This window comes from Coregonus clupeaformis, chromosome 16 (genome assembly GCF_020615455.1).
Source record: "Coregonus clupeaformis isolate EN_2021a chromosome 16, ASM2061545v1, whole genome shotgun sequence".
In the NCBI taxonomy this organism is placed as follows: Eukaryota; Metazoa; Chordata; class Actinopteri; order Salmoniformes; family Salmonidae; genus Coregonus; species Coregonus clupeaformis.
The window spans coordinates 37,571,254-37,588,884 of NC_059207.1; the positions used below are offsets into that span (position 1 = coordinate 37,571,254).

The 17,631-nt window shown below is 41.7% G+C and overlaps 1 long non-coding RNA gene across 1 annotated transcript; it reads left to right on the plus strand.

Annotated features, from left to right (window-relative positions):
* The first annotated feature begins 4,701 nt into the window (after window positions 1-4,701).
* On the plus strand, window positions 4,702-6,338 carry LOC121584156. The gene is made up of 3 exons (XR_006003666.1): window positions 4,702-4,780; window positions 5,746-5,870; window positions 6,092-6,338. It is a non-coding gene; the product is annotated as an uncharacterized LOC121584156 (long non-coding RNA).
* The last annotated feature ends 11,293 nt before the right edge of the window (window positions 6,339-17,631 follow it).

Consider the following 17,631-nt stretch of genomic DNA (forward strand, 5'->3'; position numbering starts at 1 on the left):
ATTGAAATTGTTGCATGTTGCGTTTATATTTTTGTTTAGTATAGATGTAAATGTGTTTTTAGTCAAAGTTGAGGTTGCATACTAAATCAGTTAATAAGTAATAAAACAGATACAGTGTCGTAGCAGTAAAAGTTGATCCTGAAATAACACTTTAAATCGCTCTGTGCAGTGAAATATAAGATTAAAATGCACCACACAATGAAAGTCCAGGAAACCCTGTAGTGGTGTGTTATTTAGCTAACAGCTGGGGTTCAAATAGCCTAATCACACATTCTGAGTGTGATGTACTGGCTAAGGCTGGTCTAGACATTACATACTGTAAACCTGATGTTAGGATCTAACAGGCCTGCTCAAGCTATCTAGCTAGGCCATGGTTACAGTCAGTGGCAGTTGTGGTTGGGTCTCCCTATCAGCCACTTACGATTCCATTTTTGTGTGCAATTTTATTTATGAGATCAATATACTTGATGATACACAAGTGTTTTTTGTTATTGTATTATTATTCCAGCTTTCAGCTCAAAGATGAGTATGCATTTATAGACCTACTGTACGGATTGTTATAGTAGCTTACCCTGCCAGATGATCTATGGTTATGTAGCCAGTGTATTATGGAGTTGGATTTATGTTTGGCCGACATTTTTAAATATTTCCTTCAGGACCTCAGAGAAACAGTGACTAGTGTTCTAGCGGTTCTTTATGATATGGTAAAACACTATACCAGGAGACTCATATTGACTAAAATTGATATATTTTCTCTGGGTAATTTGTGACATCTTAATTCAAAACTCATCATCTTGTCGACGGGATGAAAAGTGGGACTTCCACTGTTAAAAGTAAAATGATGATATGCTAATTAAGTACAGTATACAGTGGGGGAAAAAATGTATTTAGTCAGCCACCAATTGTGCAAGTTCTCCCACTTAAAAAGATGAGAGAGGCCTGTAATTTTCATCATAGGTACACGTCAACTATGACAGACAAATTGAGAATATTTTTTCCAGAAAATCACATTGTAGGATTTTTAATGAATTTATTTGCAAATTATGGTGGAAAATAAGTATTTGGTCACCTACAAACAAGCAAGATTTCTGGCTCTCACAGACCTGTAACTTCTTCTTTAAAAGGCTCCTCTGTCCTCCACTAGTTACCTGTATTAATGGCACCTGTTTGAACTTGTTATCAGTATAAAAAGACACCTGTCCACAACCTCAAACAGTCACACTCCAAACTCCACTATGGCCAAGACCAAAGAGTTGTCAAAGGACACCAGAAACAAAATTGTAGACCTGCACCAGGCTGGGAAGACTGAATCTGCAATAGGTAAGCAGCTTGGTTTGAAGAAATCAACTGTGGGAGCAATTATTAGGAAATGGAAGACATACAAGACCACTGATAATCTCCCTCGATCTGGGGCTCCACGCAAGATCTCACCCCGTGGGGTCAAAATGATCACAAGAACGGTGAACAAAAATCCCAGAACCACACGGGGGGACCTAGTGAATGACCTGCAGAGAGCTGGGACCAAAGTAACAAAGCCTACCATCAGTAACACACTACGCCGCCAGGGACTCAAATCCTGCAGTGCCAGACGTGTCCCCCTGCTTAAGCCAGTACATGTCCAGGCCCGTCTGACGTTTGCTAGAGTGCATTTGGATCATCCAGAAGAGGATTGGGAGAATGTCATATGGTCAGATGAAACCAAAATATAACTTTTTGGTAAAAACTCAACTCGTCGTGTTTGGAGGACAAAGAATGCTGAGTTGCATCCAAAGAACACCATACCTACTGTGAAGCATGGGGGTGGAAACATCATGCTTTGGGGCTGTTTTTCTGCAAAGGGACCAGGACGACTGATCTGTGTAAAGGAAAGAATGAATGGGGCCATGTATCGTGAGATTTTGAGTGAAAACCTCCTTCCATCACCAAGGGCATTGAAGATGAAACGTGGCTGGGTCTTTCAGCATGACAATGATCCCAAACACACCGCCCGGGCAACGAAGGAGTGGCTTCGTAAGAAGCATTTCAAGGTCCTGGAGTGGCCTAGCCAGTCTCCAGATCTCAACCCCATAGAAAATCTTTGGAGGGAGTTGAAAGTCTGTGTTGCCCAGCGACAGCCCCAAAACATCACTGCTCTAGAGGAGATCTGCATGGAGGAATGGGCCAAAATACCAGCAACAGTGTGTGAAAACCTTGTGAAGACTTACAGAAAACGTTTGACCTGTGTCATTGTCAACAAAGGGTATATAACAAAGTATTGAGAAACTTTTGTTATTGACCAAATACTTATTTTCCACCATAATTTGCAAATAAATTCATTAAAAATCCTACAATGTGATTTTCTGGATTTTCTTTCCTCATTTTGTCTGTCATAGTTGACGTGTACCTATGATGAAAATTACAGGCCTCTCTCATCGTTTTAAGTGGGAGAACTTGCACAATTGGTGGCTGACTAAATACTTTTTCCCCCACTGTATATATATTTTTTATATTCAGATGTAGCTTTATGATAAAAACCCTTGATAACCCCATAATAGGGGAACCTCCCATCGTATTGAATCCCTTGTTTTTTTAACTCGTATTGAATCCCTTGTTTTTTTTAACTATCTCTGGACTCTGACTGTGCAGTTTTATAACAATTTTATTACACTGTCTCCTGTGGCCCATACTGACTTACTCTCACTGTTAGAGCACAGCATAGCTTTTGTGCCTCCAGTCTTTCATTGGAGAATGTGGCCAAATATGGAAGAAATGAAAGGCAATAGGCTAAGTAGTATCCATGCATGAATCCATGCTCTGTTTGTCAGCGTTTGAGCTCTGCCCAAACCTAAGGAGTATATAAAATAGCCATTGGGCCTAGATGTTAAATTGCAGTTGGCCTTTTTCCTTGTGCTCCAGTACAGTATGTTTATGGGTCCTGCTGGTGCAATATTTCTAATGGCACTTAATGAAGGGGCTAATTTCTCTGGTTATTCCATTTTGATAGTTGGTGACATTACAAAAGTGTCTTGGTTTCATAAACCTCATTTTGGTACTTTTTCCAGTCATATTTTCCATATTTATCTGTAAACCACAATTAATTTGTCATTTTCATATTTGTACTTGTTGTTCAGTGAAACAGGTATTATTTATGGCCTTCTTAATAGGAGGACTGGTTGTGCTGAAATGATAGACATGATGCCACCCTCCAATTTTGCCTGTTAAATCATTATTAGGACCTCTATTCAGCATTATTCTATGTGGCTCTATTGGTTCACCCCATTCCTGCCTTTAGTACTCTCTTAAGATGTATATTTATCATCAGTACATGCATGATAACATTGAAGTGGCTGAGAAGGTTTGTGTTAGTACAATAGTAAAGTAGATTGACAGCATGGCCATAGATAGAAAAACATCACCCTAATAGTGATCTACCATGTCATAAATTGCTCTATGGGAATTCATAGAGATAATATTTTGAGACGATCAGTCGTTGATATTGCATGAATGAAAGCTGTAAACGTCAGGCAGGAACAAGGGACAGTACTAACAGTATTTCTTCACCTTTGACAGACAGAGTTATTGCAGCAATGTGCAAAAGATCATGAATGGTTCACTGATGTGCATTCACATCTAAATATATGAGCTCATTCACCACTGGCACATTAAAACGTCACTTTGATTGGATGTTAGGCTGTACAGTTTATATTAGCTGATGAATTGAAACCATTGTTTAACTGCTCTGTGTCATCTTTCACGTTTTGCCTGAATTGCCCAGACCCTCACAACCGCAAAGCTAAGTTTGACTGATTTTGGGATGTCACGCAAACCCAAAGCTGGACAGTGGAATGTTATTGTCCAGATTCTTAGTTAACATGTTATTGTTATTTATTCTGGCATATGTTGAGCTGGTCTCAGACCATTTTCGCAATTACACAAATTCCAACCCCATTGGGAATAGATGCTGAGGTAGGCTATTAAACGATTTGGAAATGTTGAATCCCATGTCATCATAACCACATGTCAGCTGTGCCTCAGAATCATGTAGCCCACATCACGCCAACCATTTGCTCAATACTGTCACGATCGTCTAAGGAGGAGGACCAAGGCGCAGCGTTGAAGGTGAACATATTTATTAAGAGAATGATCACACGATCAAAACAACAGACGACAACGTGATGTCTACGGTTTAACACAAACCAAATAAGAACAAAAACCCACAACCACAAAGGGAAAGACACAGTGTAAATATGGCTCCCAATCAGAGACAACCAGCACCAGCTGACACTCGTTGCCTCTGATTGGGAGTCACTCAGGCCAACATAGAAATACAAACATAGAACTACACACCCTGGCTCAACATAACAGTGTCCCCAGAGCCAGGGCGTGACAAATACCCTCGTGTAGAAGGGTGGATGACCTCACTTGCTTTCGTAAGAGTGCATTTCAGACTACTTACCCTCTTATTCTGTCGTGTAAAAATTGTAAGATGGAGACCTAGGTGTCTTGGTGAGCCTCCATCTCTCCCTCAAATTCTGTCAGGTAGGCCTATTTACAACTGTATTATACTGTAATAGAAACACTTTGACCAAGGGACTGATTTTCGGCTTTTACAGAATCTCTTCCTGTAGATGCTTATAGTGATGATGGCTGGTGAATCAATGAATGTGTGACTTGTTGATTTGTTCTCTTAATTTCATTCATAGGCTATTCCATTTCCTGCAGGTCAGTTTATGGCTGATGAGAGACATATTTACAACAAAATGCGAAAATAAATAACGAGTAATCTCGTAAAACCACCAAGGTGAGTTACTTCCTGCTACATTTGTGCTTGGTTTGTAATGGTTTTCTCAGATTTTTCCAGTAAGGGATAAAAGTCATAAATGATTTGTGTCAGACAGTACTACCCACAGTCCCCTAACAGTATGACCCTACAGTATTAGTCCTCACTAGACTTGTACAGGTCAGAGCCTTTGTCCTATATCCATATATTTCATCCAGTCTGACGTTTATGACTTGCTCGAACACTGTCTGTATTACCTCAGCGACTGGTTGTAGTAAAAGCTGCAGCCCTCCTGGCTCTGTACAGGCTGGGAGAGAACCATAGGCTGCCCGTAAGCTGCCAACACTTCCAGTAAACCCACAGACCTTCAGCTGTGTGGCACTACGGTCAAGACCCATAGCACACTCATGTTGTTTCAGTCCCTGTAACTGCATGGAACCTGCTGGGTTACAGTGTGACAGAAAACAGCAGCACTTTCATCTCTTAACTGATACTATGGACATTGAAATAGGTCAAGAAAAAGGTTCCGTACATGGTCTTATACTGTAGATCTTGTATCCTCTCTTTTTCCTTTTCTCTCTTGTAGGCAACACATTCCTGGAATTCATGTGATCATTTTACAAGTGTTATTTCCATTTCGAGGGAGATGTAGTTCATGCGTTTTATTGGACTTGCAGCTGTCATGGGAACACTTATGAAAATGGGATTTAGTGCAACAATGTGCTCAATGTTAGCAACAGACTAGGAGAGCTGATTGCAAAATCTTGTTGCAAATATATTTTATCTGTAACACATCGGTATACCATTGTAAAGTCACCTCTAAAGGGTACAACAACAGTGTACACTATATCTGTGTTTAAGTCCTAACCTCTCTCTTCTCCTTTTGGTCATCAGGCGTCAGTTTGCATGAGTGGGCTAAAGGTAATGGCTAAAGCAGGCACACTGATGACGCAAACTAAGAGTTCCTTCTGGCTTTTCTAATACAGGGAAAGCCAGCACAGTGCTACAGACGGGTCACCCTGTGGAAATGAAGAATGTGGAAGAAGAATTACATCATACACCCCCAAAATCTGGAAGGGAACAAACAACTGAAGATGGGAGCTGCACAGAGGTCAATAAATCATTGAGTTTATTGAGGATGTAAGGAAGTGGGATGAAAGCAGAGTCTCAGTATTAGAATGAAATGCACTTTAAACTTGTCATATTTTATTGTGAATGCTTATACCAAACCATATAATGCATTAATAGCTGTCTCGTTTTGAAAGCTTGATGCTCTTCTCTACTTTTCCTGGAACTGAATGACCTATGCTCTCTTTAATCTCTGTCCTTTAGATCTCCAGACTTGGATAGCAAGACATTGTAGGACCGTAAGAGGTTGCTTTCTGCATCACTCCCTGCTCTAACTTTTAGAAGAAGTATATGATTGAATTAAACCCGGGACAGAGTTTCCACACAGAAAAGTGCACAGAAGTGGGTTGGAAGAACTTGAAACAGTGGTCATGGCATCAGTTTTTACCCCAGGCTTAAAAGCTATTAGTAGATCTACACATCACCACAATTTGAAGCCAGTTCAAGCTCAGTTCCATGGTTTTGGTCTTAGGGAAAGCTGAATTATTCCACATTTGATACCAATGAATGCAATAAACAACTCTAAGGATATTTCTTCTTCAACCAGCTACACTGTATTAGCCAATATACTATGTGGGATTCTCTGTTTCCAATGACTACCACATTGATGATAATACTTTTGCGACAATAATTTGGTTTGGTTTGGATATAGATACGGAAAAATATATTGGTTAGTCTTTTATTGCAATCACATTCTATTACCCTTTGGCTTCATTGAACGTTTCTATGTGAAAATAAGCACATAACATCAGAGTACTTTGCAGTAAATGATCTTGGTAAAGTTATAAGATATAGGCCTATAGACTTTCTTGACAGAGGCCTCCTTCAACAACTACTGATGCCTGATGCCTCTCAACAATAGGCCTATGAGATCACATTGTCCATGCATTTCTCGATCTGTGGTCTATCCAAATGTCTGCCCTGGCAGCTTTGACAGATTTATTTTACATTGTGCTGCATGAATGCTTTCAGATTTCATATGGGCATTTCTTTGTTGCATTTTTGGGAAAACATTTAAACATAAGCCTAACTTTGATCTACACCAGTGAAACACCAACAGAACATACCTGTGCTGGTAGATCAATTGCTCCTCTGTTTCGCTGAAACATTGCCTCAGATCAGAACCTGTCTGCAAATGCTGTATTATACCATGATTGTTGTTGCAGAAAAACAGGCCCCTCATCAGCTTGATTCAGCCTTCACTAGTGCCTTCACCTTCTGATAACCAGGTGGCGAATCGCATCTCTGCATGTCTGGCAGACATATCAGTGTGGATGTCGGATCACCACCTCAAGCTGAACCTCGGCAAGACGGAGCTGCTCTTCCTCCTGGGGAAGGACTGCCCGCTCCATGATCTCGCCATCACAGTTGACAACTCCGTTGTGTCCTCCTCCCAGAGTGCAAAGAACCTTGGCGTGACCCTGGACAACACCCTGTCGTTCTCCGCTAACATCAAAGCGGTGACCCGATCCTGTAGGTTCATGCTCTACAACATTTGCAGAGTACGACCCTACCTTACACAGGAAGCGGCACAGGTCCTAATCCAGGCACTTGTCATCTCCCATCTGGATTACTGCAACTCGATGTTGGCTGGGCTCCCTGCCTGTGCCATTAAACCCCTACAACTCATCCAGAACGCTGCAGCCCGTCTGGTGTTCAACCTTCCCAAGTTCTCTCACGTCACCCCGCTCCTCCGCACACTCCACTGGCTTCCAGTTGAAGCTCGCATCTGCTACAAGACCATGGTGCTTGCCTACGGAGCTGTGAGGGGAACAGCACCTCCTTACCTTCAGGCTCTGATCAGTCCCTACACCCAAACGAGGGCATTGCGTTCTTCCACCGCTGGCCTGCTGGTCCCCCTACCTCTGTGGAAGCACAGTTCCCGCTCAGCCCAGTCAAAACTGTTCGCTGCTCTGGCACCCCAATGGTGGAACAAGCTCCCTCACGATGCCAGGACAGCGGAGTCACTGATCACCTTCCAGAGACACTTGAAACCCTACCTCTTTAAGGAATACCTGGGATAGTATAAAAGTAATATATAAAACAAATTAAAATAAAAAATATACTCTAGAAATAACAAATAAGAAAAAAAAAAAAAAATTTAAAGGTAAAGTGGTTGTCCCACTGGCTATCATAAGGTGAATGCACCAATTTGTAAGTCGCTCTGGATAAGAGTGTCTGTTAAATGACGTAAATGTAAATGTGTGCTCAGCTAAAACTGTAGTGTACTGCAGGACAGAGACGCTGTCTTTCTTATGATACAGTACCTTTGTGAAAGCTGCAGGACAGAGACATGAAAGAGATGGAAAGATATGAGAAGTAGAGGTGAGGGGTAATCCAGACGCCAATAGGAAAACATGACTCTTTAATCAAGGTCTGTCTGACAGCCTGTGGAGTTTGAGTAAATAAAGAAGGATGGAGAGCTCAGTGTGGAGTGGTGCTCATCAGGTGGAGGGGAGAGAGATAAAAACTAGAGAGAATGATATAGATAGAGATGGAGAGAGAGGAGGGTGCTATAACATGAAGACTGATGATATACTACTGCTGGCAGATTTTAGCAGTGTATAGAGTCAGATGTCTTTTCAACTATATTACATTGTCCTGTGGTTCCACTCCTTACATGTACACTGCCCTACAGACAGTCATGCACTGACACACACCTGCTACATAGCCGTTAGGCCCCAAGCCACAAAGACTAACTGCATGGATCCATCTTATTAATGACCTGCCACAGCCTTTGATGAATGAGGTGTTAAGATGTCTTGGAACCTTGACTGCCCTCAATAAGCCTGCACAGCAATATGAGTTGATCAGCCGTCATTATTCAAAAGATTAGGCATTTGAACTGATTCTCTCAGCATTTCTCTGCCAGATTGAACACAGGCTTTGTCTGTTGGGGAGGAGGAGGTGGGGTTGGGGGCTCTGTCAGCCACACTGAATGGGTTTTTACATTGTGGTGGTTCCTTAGACAGACACGGCGGCGGAGACACCTCACTGGCAGTCAGGCTACACTCACATTCATGTCCATGATTGATAAATCTACAGTGCCTTGCAAAAGTATTCATACCCCTTAGCGTTTTTCCTATTTTGTTGCATTACAATCTGTAATTTAAATTGATTTCATGTAATGGACATGCACAAAATAGTCCAAATTGGTGAAGTGAAAAATAAAAAAATAAAATGCAAATAAATAAATAACAGAAAAGTGGTGCGTGCATATGTATTCACCCCCTTTGCTATGAAGTCCCTAAATAATAATAATAATAATATGCCATTTAGCAGACGCTTTTATCCAAAGCGACTTACAGTCATAAATAAGATCTGGTGCAACCAATTTATTTAAGTGTCACATGATCTGTCACATGATCTCAGTATATATACACCTGTTCTGAAAGGCCCCAGAGTCTGCAACACCACTAAGCAAGGGGGACCACCAAGCAAGCGGCACCCTGAAGACCAAGGAGCTCTCCAAACAGGTAAGGGACAAAGGTGTGGAGAAGTACAGATCAGGGTTGGGTTATAAAAAAATATCAGAAACTTTGAACAACCCACCATTAAATCCATTATAAAAAAAATTGAAAGAATATGGCACCACAACAAACCTGCCAAGAGAGGGCCACCCACCAAAACTCACAGACCAGGCAAGGAGGGCATTAATCAGAGAGGCAACAAAGAGACCAAAGATAACCCTGGAGGAGCTGCAAACTCCACAGCGGAGATTGGAGTATCTGTCCATAGGACCACTTTAAGCTGTACACTCCACAGAGCTGGGCTTTACGGAAGAGTGGCCAGAAAAAACCTGTTTCAGTCTTCCGGGGGCAAGGGGGTGAATACTTTCGCAAGCCACTGTACATGTACCTCGCTCTTCAGATTTACAGATCCATAAATGGAACTTTGTTACATACAATTTCTCTCCACAAGACACAAGGATGTGAGGATGAACAGACCTGCAGTGACCTGAGCATATGAGTTTGTTCTAACGGTTGAAGAAAATGAATGTGTTTAGCTCTGGTTGTGAGAGCCACTCTGGTAGATTCTTGGCCGAGTAGGTTGGTTGGTTCATCACCATGCTGGCTAGGGCTGACTGTGCCTGCTCAACTCAGTGTGAGTGAGCAGCTGATTGAGAGCCAGCCCACTGTCAGAGCAGCTTTCCACTCCACCTTGGAAATAGCACAGACCTGGGCATAATTGCAGAAATAGGCTGTTACATAAGACATTGGATTTGTGCTCTTCTGGCAGAGACCTGAAAATGAAAGGATGAGGATGAGCTCTTCTTAAATTGTCCTGTCATATCGGTCTATGCTGATCTATATAGGCTACTGTATGTGATAGACCTTGATAGAGGTGACACCACTAGGAACTGAATGGTTCAGAAATGGAGCCTGCTAAATCCACACAGTTTATCTGATTATCACTGATTACCTGGTGAATTGTGATCCATTGTGTTAATTCAAACAACAAGTTCTCCACTATTAAAATATTTGTAGCTTTTGCTGTAGCTGCATGGTAGGAATATTTCCTTAACTTTCTGAAGGAAATTAAATGTAAAAATACACTGGAATTTAGTGTAGGCCTACATTTCAAGCACATCCTATTTCATTCTGAACATCCAACTTCCGTTTGTGGAAATTCTGTTCTGCTGCATTTGAAATGATGAAGAGGAATGAAAATTCCAAAGGGAAAACATTTTAGTTGATGACTTTGCTAAACCAGACCGGAACTCCTCACAAAGAAAAGCCATACAGGAGGATCACACAGATGCTTCTCAGTGGCTGCAATCAAGGAATCCCAGAATGGCATCTGGGTCATTCCACCAATTTGGTGCCTTTTGAGAAGTATAACTTGGTAAAAAATAATAACTTCATTTCACCTAATTTTAACATTCATAAAGAGCACATGTTCAATGTAATAAACACGTTTTCCCATCTCAAGAGGTTAAATAAAAAAATGACTATAGTAAGTGCCAAATAAGGTAACAGGGTTGACCCTAACAGCCATAAATCCCCTTGTGATGGGGAATAGAAGCTTGTTTTATTGAATTCTCCGTGTGGTCTATATTAAAGGGCACTTTATTTAATATAACAGGCTTTTAAAATTCAATATTGGTGCACAATTTCTACTTTAAAATATCAAAGGGACGCCTTAAGGCACTCTTTTCGTGGAACGACCCAGCTCTGTTGATTAATGAAAACTGAAATGTGTGTCTGGTTTTTGAGTCATCGTGAGATGTGCTTAACTTATTTTGGTTCATAATTAATGTAATGTGTTGGCATTCCTGAAGCTAATGTTAGTCATGTCTATGAGTAATGATCAAAAGAGAACACCCTAAAATTCAGTTTATCCTTGTTTTTTAACGATTGTCTGGAGGACGCTGAGGGGGAAATGCCAGGAATTCATAAAGCTTCGCAAGTGAGTCATCTTTCATATGTTTCAGATGTATTATTTGGCTATAAAACCAAACGATATGTCTTTGTCTCCTTTATTCTGTACGGCTTTAGAACTTACTTGAGACTTTACTTCAGTTATTTTTTAAGTGTATGGTTATAGATATGGCTCAGATTGAGCGGACTATCTTTATTTTCCCCTGGTTTATTCACCTCCAGCAGAGGGCATGACAATGTAGAGAGTGACTAGAGCACACGGGTATGTCTTTTCCACTGTTCCTAAATGCCTATAATATAGGTGTGTATTTGAATTCGATGGAAATGGAGACAAAAAAAAGTGACGAAAACAACTTATGTGACTGACATTGCTTTATGTGTACAGCTCATCTCATAACAACATGAGGAGCATGCATGTCTAAGGGACAGGGTTTACTGTCCCATTCATTTGCTGTGAGAACCCAGTTGACAGCAGTAACAGTACCCACGGTTCTCTTGAAATAAGGCATCAAAGCTGCTGATTTGTGAGCCAGTTCAGTGACACTCACTCCTGAATCCTTTTCTTTTTTCATGGTCTGTCTTCTAGCCAGTAGAAAAGCACAGCTGCTCCCTCTTTCTGTAGCACCCATTAGCATGCTATCTGGCAGTGCCAAAGCCTTTTAGATTATTTTATTCTTAAAGATGGAATCCGCAAAAGGGGCTCTTTCTCATGGCCATTGTTTTTGTTTTGTTGACGATGCAGAGATGGGGAGCGTTGCACATCCTGGTAAAAAAAAAAAAAGTGCAGTACATATGCTGCTGTTCTATTGCGCATGCAATGATATCCGAGGGGGGAAAACATTGTTAGAAACATGACTAACATTAGCTTTGCAGTAACTTCTTTGTTGTTATAATATCGCCAACAGACGTGGCAGTTTCACCGATAAGGATTCTAGCTTTAAAGCTGAAACTGCCATGTCCGTTTTGGATATTACATTTTACAGACACTTTTATTCAGAGCAATTAGGGTTAAGTGCCTTGCTCAAGGGCACATCAACAGATTTTTCACCTAGTCAGCTCAGGGATTTACCGCTAGGCTACCTGCCGCCCTATTATAAACAACAAATATAGTTGTTGTTTTTTACGGTGCTGCCGGACGCTCCTAACCATCAGCAAAACAAATGTGGATTAGATGTTTAAAGAGCTGTTCCAAATTAACACTCTCAACAAGCTTTTGTTTTACACACGTTTCATTGGTTAACTGATGGTTCTTTTTTGATACATTTCATCAGGTGGTTGCAATAGGATGTTCAGAGGAAACACATCTGATGAAACTAGATTCATTGCAGTATAAACATGCTTTTCCTTTCTCTACAGAAAGGCAATATCCATCTACAAAGTTTTGATATACCGTTTCAGTTTCTTCATGCATTAAATATCCTCTGTCATACCCACCTTAAAGCTGCAATATGTAACTTTTTGGGCAACCTGACCAAATTCGCATAGAAATTGGAGTTATAGATCTGTCATTCTCATGGAAGGCAAGACAGCAGTAAATATGTTCTATGTGTGCTATTTCTATGCTTCCCATTCTTAAGTTTAGTTTTTAGGCTTTTACGTTCAGTTTTGTACACCAACTTCAAACAGCTGAAAATAAAATATTTTTGGTCATTGAAAATATATTTCACAGCGGTTTAGATGGTACAATGATTCTCTCTCTCCCCCTTCAAGCTCCCCCCCCTCTCTCTCTCTCTCTCTCTCTCCCCCTCTCGCTCTCTCTCTCTCCATTTTCCACCCTGAATTGGAAATCCCTGGTGCAGTCGAATTAAAGCGCTGTCTGCTGTGAGGGGAAGGGACTGTGGCATGCCTGAGGTTTTACAGGCTGTCACGTTTCATTTGTCATCCCATGTTCCACTGGCGCTGTGGTTGATAAATGCAACATCAGAGACAGTGTCTCTGTCTCCTTAGTCACACGTTGTACACAGGAGAGGAGAGCTGCTAGCTGACATCTTCATCGCAGACTGCCTGTAATTATCCTAATCTCCATGGCCCTGTGGACCCAGGCTTGGCCTCTCAGACTTACAATCTCTCTCTCTCTCTCTCTCTCTGTATGTGTGTGTATGGCATATAATACTAGATCCAAGACACATGAACATACACTACCGGTCAAAAGTTTTAGAACAACTACTCATTCAAGGGTTTTTCTTTATTTTGACTATTTTCTACATTGTAGAATAATAGTGAAGACATCAAAACTATGAAATTACACATATGGAATCAAGAAGTAACCAAAGAAGTGTTAAACAAATCAAAATATATTTTATATTTGAAATTCTTCAAATAGACACCCTTTGCCTTGATTACAGCTTTTGGCATTCTCTCAACCAGCTTCATGAGGTAGTCACCTGGAATGCATTTCAGTTAACAGGTGTGCCTTCTTAAAAGTTAATTTGCGGAATTTCTTTTCTTCTTAATGCGTTTGATCCAATCAGTTGTGTTGTGACAAGGTGTGGGGGGGGGGGTATATAGAAGATAGCCCTGTTTGGTAAAAGACCAAGTCCATATTATGGCAAAAACAGCTCAAATAAGCAAAGAGAAACGACAGTCCATCATTACTTTAAGACATGAAGGTCAGTCAATACGGAACATTTCAAGAACTTTTAAAGTTTCTTCAAGTGCAGTCGCAAAAACCAACAAGCGCTATGATGAAACTGGCTCTCATGAGGACCGCCACAGGAATGGAACACCCAGAGTTACCTCTGCTGCAGAGGATAACTTCATTAGAGTTACCAGCCTCAGAAATTGCAGCCCAAATAAATGCCTCACAGAGTTCAAGTAACAGACACATCTCAACATCAACTGTTCAGAGGAGACTGTGTGAATCAGGCCTTCATGGTCGAATTGCTGCAAAGAAACCACTACTAAAGGACACCAATAATAAGAAGAGACTTGCTTGTGCCAAGAAACACGAGCAATGGACATTAGACCGGTGGAAATTTGTCCTTTGGTCTGGAGTCCAAATTGGAGATTTTTGGTTCCAACCGCCGTGTCTTTGTGAGACGCGTGTGGGTGAAAGGATGATCTCCGCATGTGTATTTCCCATCGTAAAGCATGGAGGAGGAGGTGTTATGGTGCGGGGGTGCTTTGCTGGTGACACTGGGATTTATTTAGAATTCAAGGCACACTTAACCAGCATGGCTACCTCAGCATTCTGCAACGATACGCCATCCCATCTGGTTTGGGCTTAGTGGGACTATCATTTGTTTTTCAACAGGACAATGAACCAACACACATCCAGGTTGTGTAAGGGCTATTTGACCAAGAAGGAGAGTGCTTTAGTGTTGCATCAGATGACCTGGCCTCCACAATCCCCTGACCTCAATCAAATTGAGATGTTTTGAGATGAGTCGGACCGCAGAGTGAAGGAAAAGCAGCCAACAAGTGCTCAGCATATGTGTGAACTCCTTCAAGACTGTTGGAAAAGTATTCCAGGTGAAGCTGGTTGAGAGAATGCCAAGAGTGTGCAAAGCTGTCATCAAGGCAAAGGGTGGCTATCTGAAGAATCTCAAATACACTGCTCAAAAAAATAAAGGGAACACTAAAATAACACATCCTAGATCTGAATGAATGAAATAATCTTATTAAATACTTTTTTCTTTACATAGTTGAATGTGCTGACAACAAAATCACACAAAAATTATCAATGGAAATCAAATTTATCAACCCATGGAGGTCTGGATTTGGAGTCACCCTCAAAATTAAAGTGGAAAACCACACTACAGGCTGATCCAACTTTGATGTAATGTCCTTAAAACAAGTCAAAATGAGGCTCAGTAGTGTGTGTGGCCTCCACGTGCCTGTATGACCTCCCTACAACGCCTGGGCATGCTCCTGATGAGGTGGCGGATGGTCTCCTGAGGGATCTCCTCCCAGACCTGGACTAAAGCATCCGCCAACTCCTGGACAGTCTGTGGTGCAACGTGGCGTTGGTGGATGGAGCAAGACATGATGTCCCAGATGTGCTCAATTGGATTCAGGTCTGGGGAATGGGCGGTCCATAGCATCAATGCCTTCCTCTTGCAGGAACTGCTGACACACTCCAGCCACATGAGGTCTAGCATTGTCTTGCATTAGGAGGAACCCAGGGCCAACCGCACCAGCATATGGTCTCACAAGGGGTCTGAGGATCTCATCTCGGTACCTAATGGCAGTCAGGCTACCTCTGGCGAGCACATGGAGGGCTGTGCGGCCCCCCAAAGAAATGCCACCCCACAGCATGACTGACCCACCGCCAAACCAGTCATGCTGGAGGATGTTGCAGGCAGCAGAACGTTCTCCACGGCCCTCATACCACCCTCATGGAGTCTGTTTCTGACCGTTTGAGCAGACACATGCACATTTGTGGCCTGCTGGAGGTCATTTTGCAGGGCTCTGGCAGTGCTCCTCCTGCTCCTCCTTGCACAAAGGCGGAGGTAGCAGTCCTGCTGCTGGGTTGTTGCCCTCCTACGGCCTCCTCCACGTCTCCTGATGTACTGGCCTGTCTCCTGGTAGCGCCTCCATGCTCTGGACACTACGCTGACAGACACAGCAAACCTTCTTGCCACAGCTCGCATTGATGTGCCATCCTGGATGAGCTGCACTACCTGAGCCACTTGTGTGGGTTGTAGACTCCGTCTCATGCTACCACTAGAGTGAAAGCACCGCCAGCATTCAAAAGTGACCAAAACATCAGCCAGGAAGCATAGGAACTGAGAAGTGGTCTGTGGTCACCACCTGCAAAACCAGTCCTTTATTGGGGGTGTCTTGCTAATTGCCTATAATTTCTACCTGTTGTCTATTCCATTTGCACAACAGCATGTGAAATGTATTGTCAATCAGTGTTGCTTCCTAAGTGGACAGTTTGATTTCACAGAAGTGTGATTGACTTGGAGTTACATTGTGTTGTTTAAGTGTTCCCTTTATTTTTTTGAGCAGTGTATAAAATATACTACATGATTCCATATGTGTTATTTCATAGTTTAGATGTCTTCACTATTATTCTACAAATTAGAAAATACTCAAAATAAAGAAAAACCCTTGAATGAGTAGGTGTTCTAAAACTTTTGACCGGTAGTGTATACAAGATAATACAACAGAATATACATGTACAGTTGTCTGTACATACAGCAAGAACTCGCAAAGAAGCTGCACATCGTTTATTGCTACTGTATAGTGATACATGTTAGCTTTGTTACATTATATTACAAATATATTTTATGTACAGACAAAATATGTTGGATCAATTTACACCAACAATAAATTTATACAGTACATACATTGCTTGGTTGCTTTGTTGCAAGCAAATTAATACCTGGCCTTACAATTGAGGTTTCATGTCATAAAGTAATATTAAAATATGACTGCTGCAGGTAACCATTTTATTTGATAGAATATCAGTCTACCATCTAGACTTACAGTGCATTCGGAAAGTATTCAAACCCCTTGACTTTTTCCATATTTTGTTACGTTACAGCCTTATTAAATTGATTAAATGAATTATTTTCCTCATCAATCTACACACAATAACCCATAATGACAAAGCAAAAACAGTTTTTTTGAAATTTTTGCAAATGTATTAAAAATAAAAAACAGAAATACCTTATTTACATAAGTATTCAAACCCCCTTTGCTATGAGACTCGAAATTGAGCTCAGGTGCATCCTGTTTCCATTGATCATCCTTGAGATGTTTCTACAACTTGATTGGAGTCCACCTGTGGTAAATTCAATTGATTGGACATGATTTGGGAAGGCACACATCTGTTTTTATAAGGTCCCACAGTTGACAGTGCATGTCAGAGCAAAAACCAAGCCATGAGGTCGAAGGAATTGTCCGTAGAGTTCCAAGACAGGATTGTGTCGAGGCACAGATCTGGGGAAGGGTACCAAAACATTTCTGCAGCATTGAAGGTCCCCAAGAACACAGTGGCATCCATCATTCTTAAATGGAAGAAGTTTGGAACCACCAAGACTCTTCCTAGAGCTGGCCGCCTGGCCAAACTGAGCAATCGGGGGAGAAGGGCCTTGGTCAGGGAGATGACCATGAACCCGATGGTCACTCTGACAGAGTTCCTCTGTGAAGATGGGAGAACCTTCCAGAAGGACAACCATCTCTGCAGCACTCCACCAATCAGGCCTTTATGGTAGAGTGGCCAGACGGAAGCCACTTCTCAGTAAAAGGCACATGACAGCCCACTAGGAGTTTGACGAAAGGCACCTAAAGACTCTCAGACCATGAGAAACAAGATTCTCTGGTCTGATGAAACCAAGATTGAACTCTTTGGCCTGAATACCAAGCGTCACGTCTGGAGGAAACCTGGCACTATCCCTACAGTGAAGCATGGTG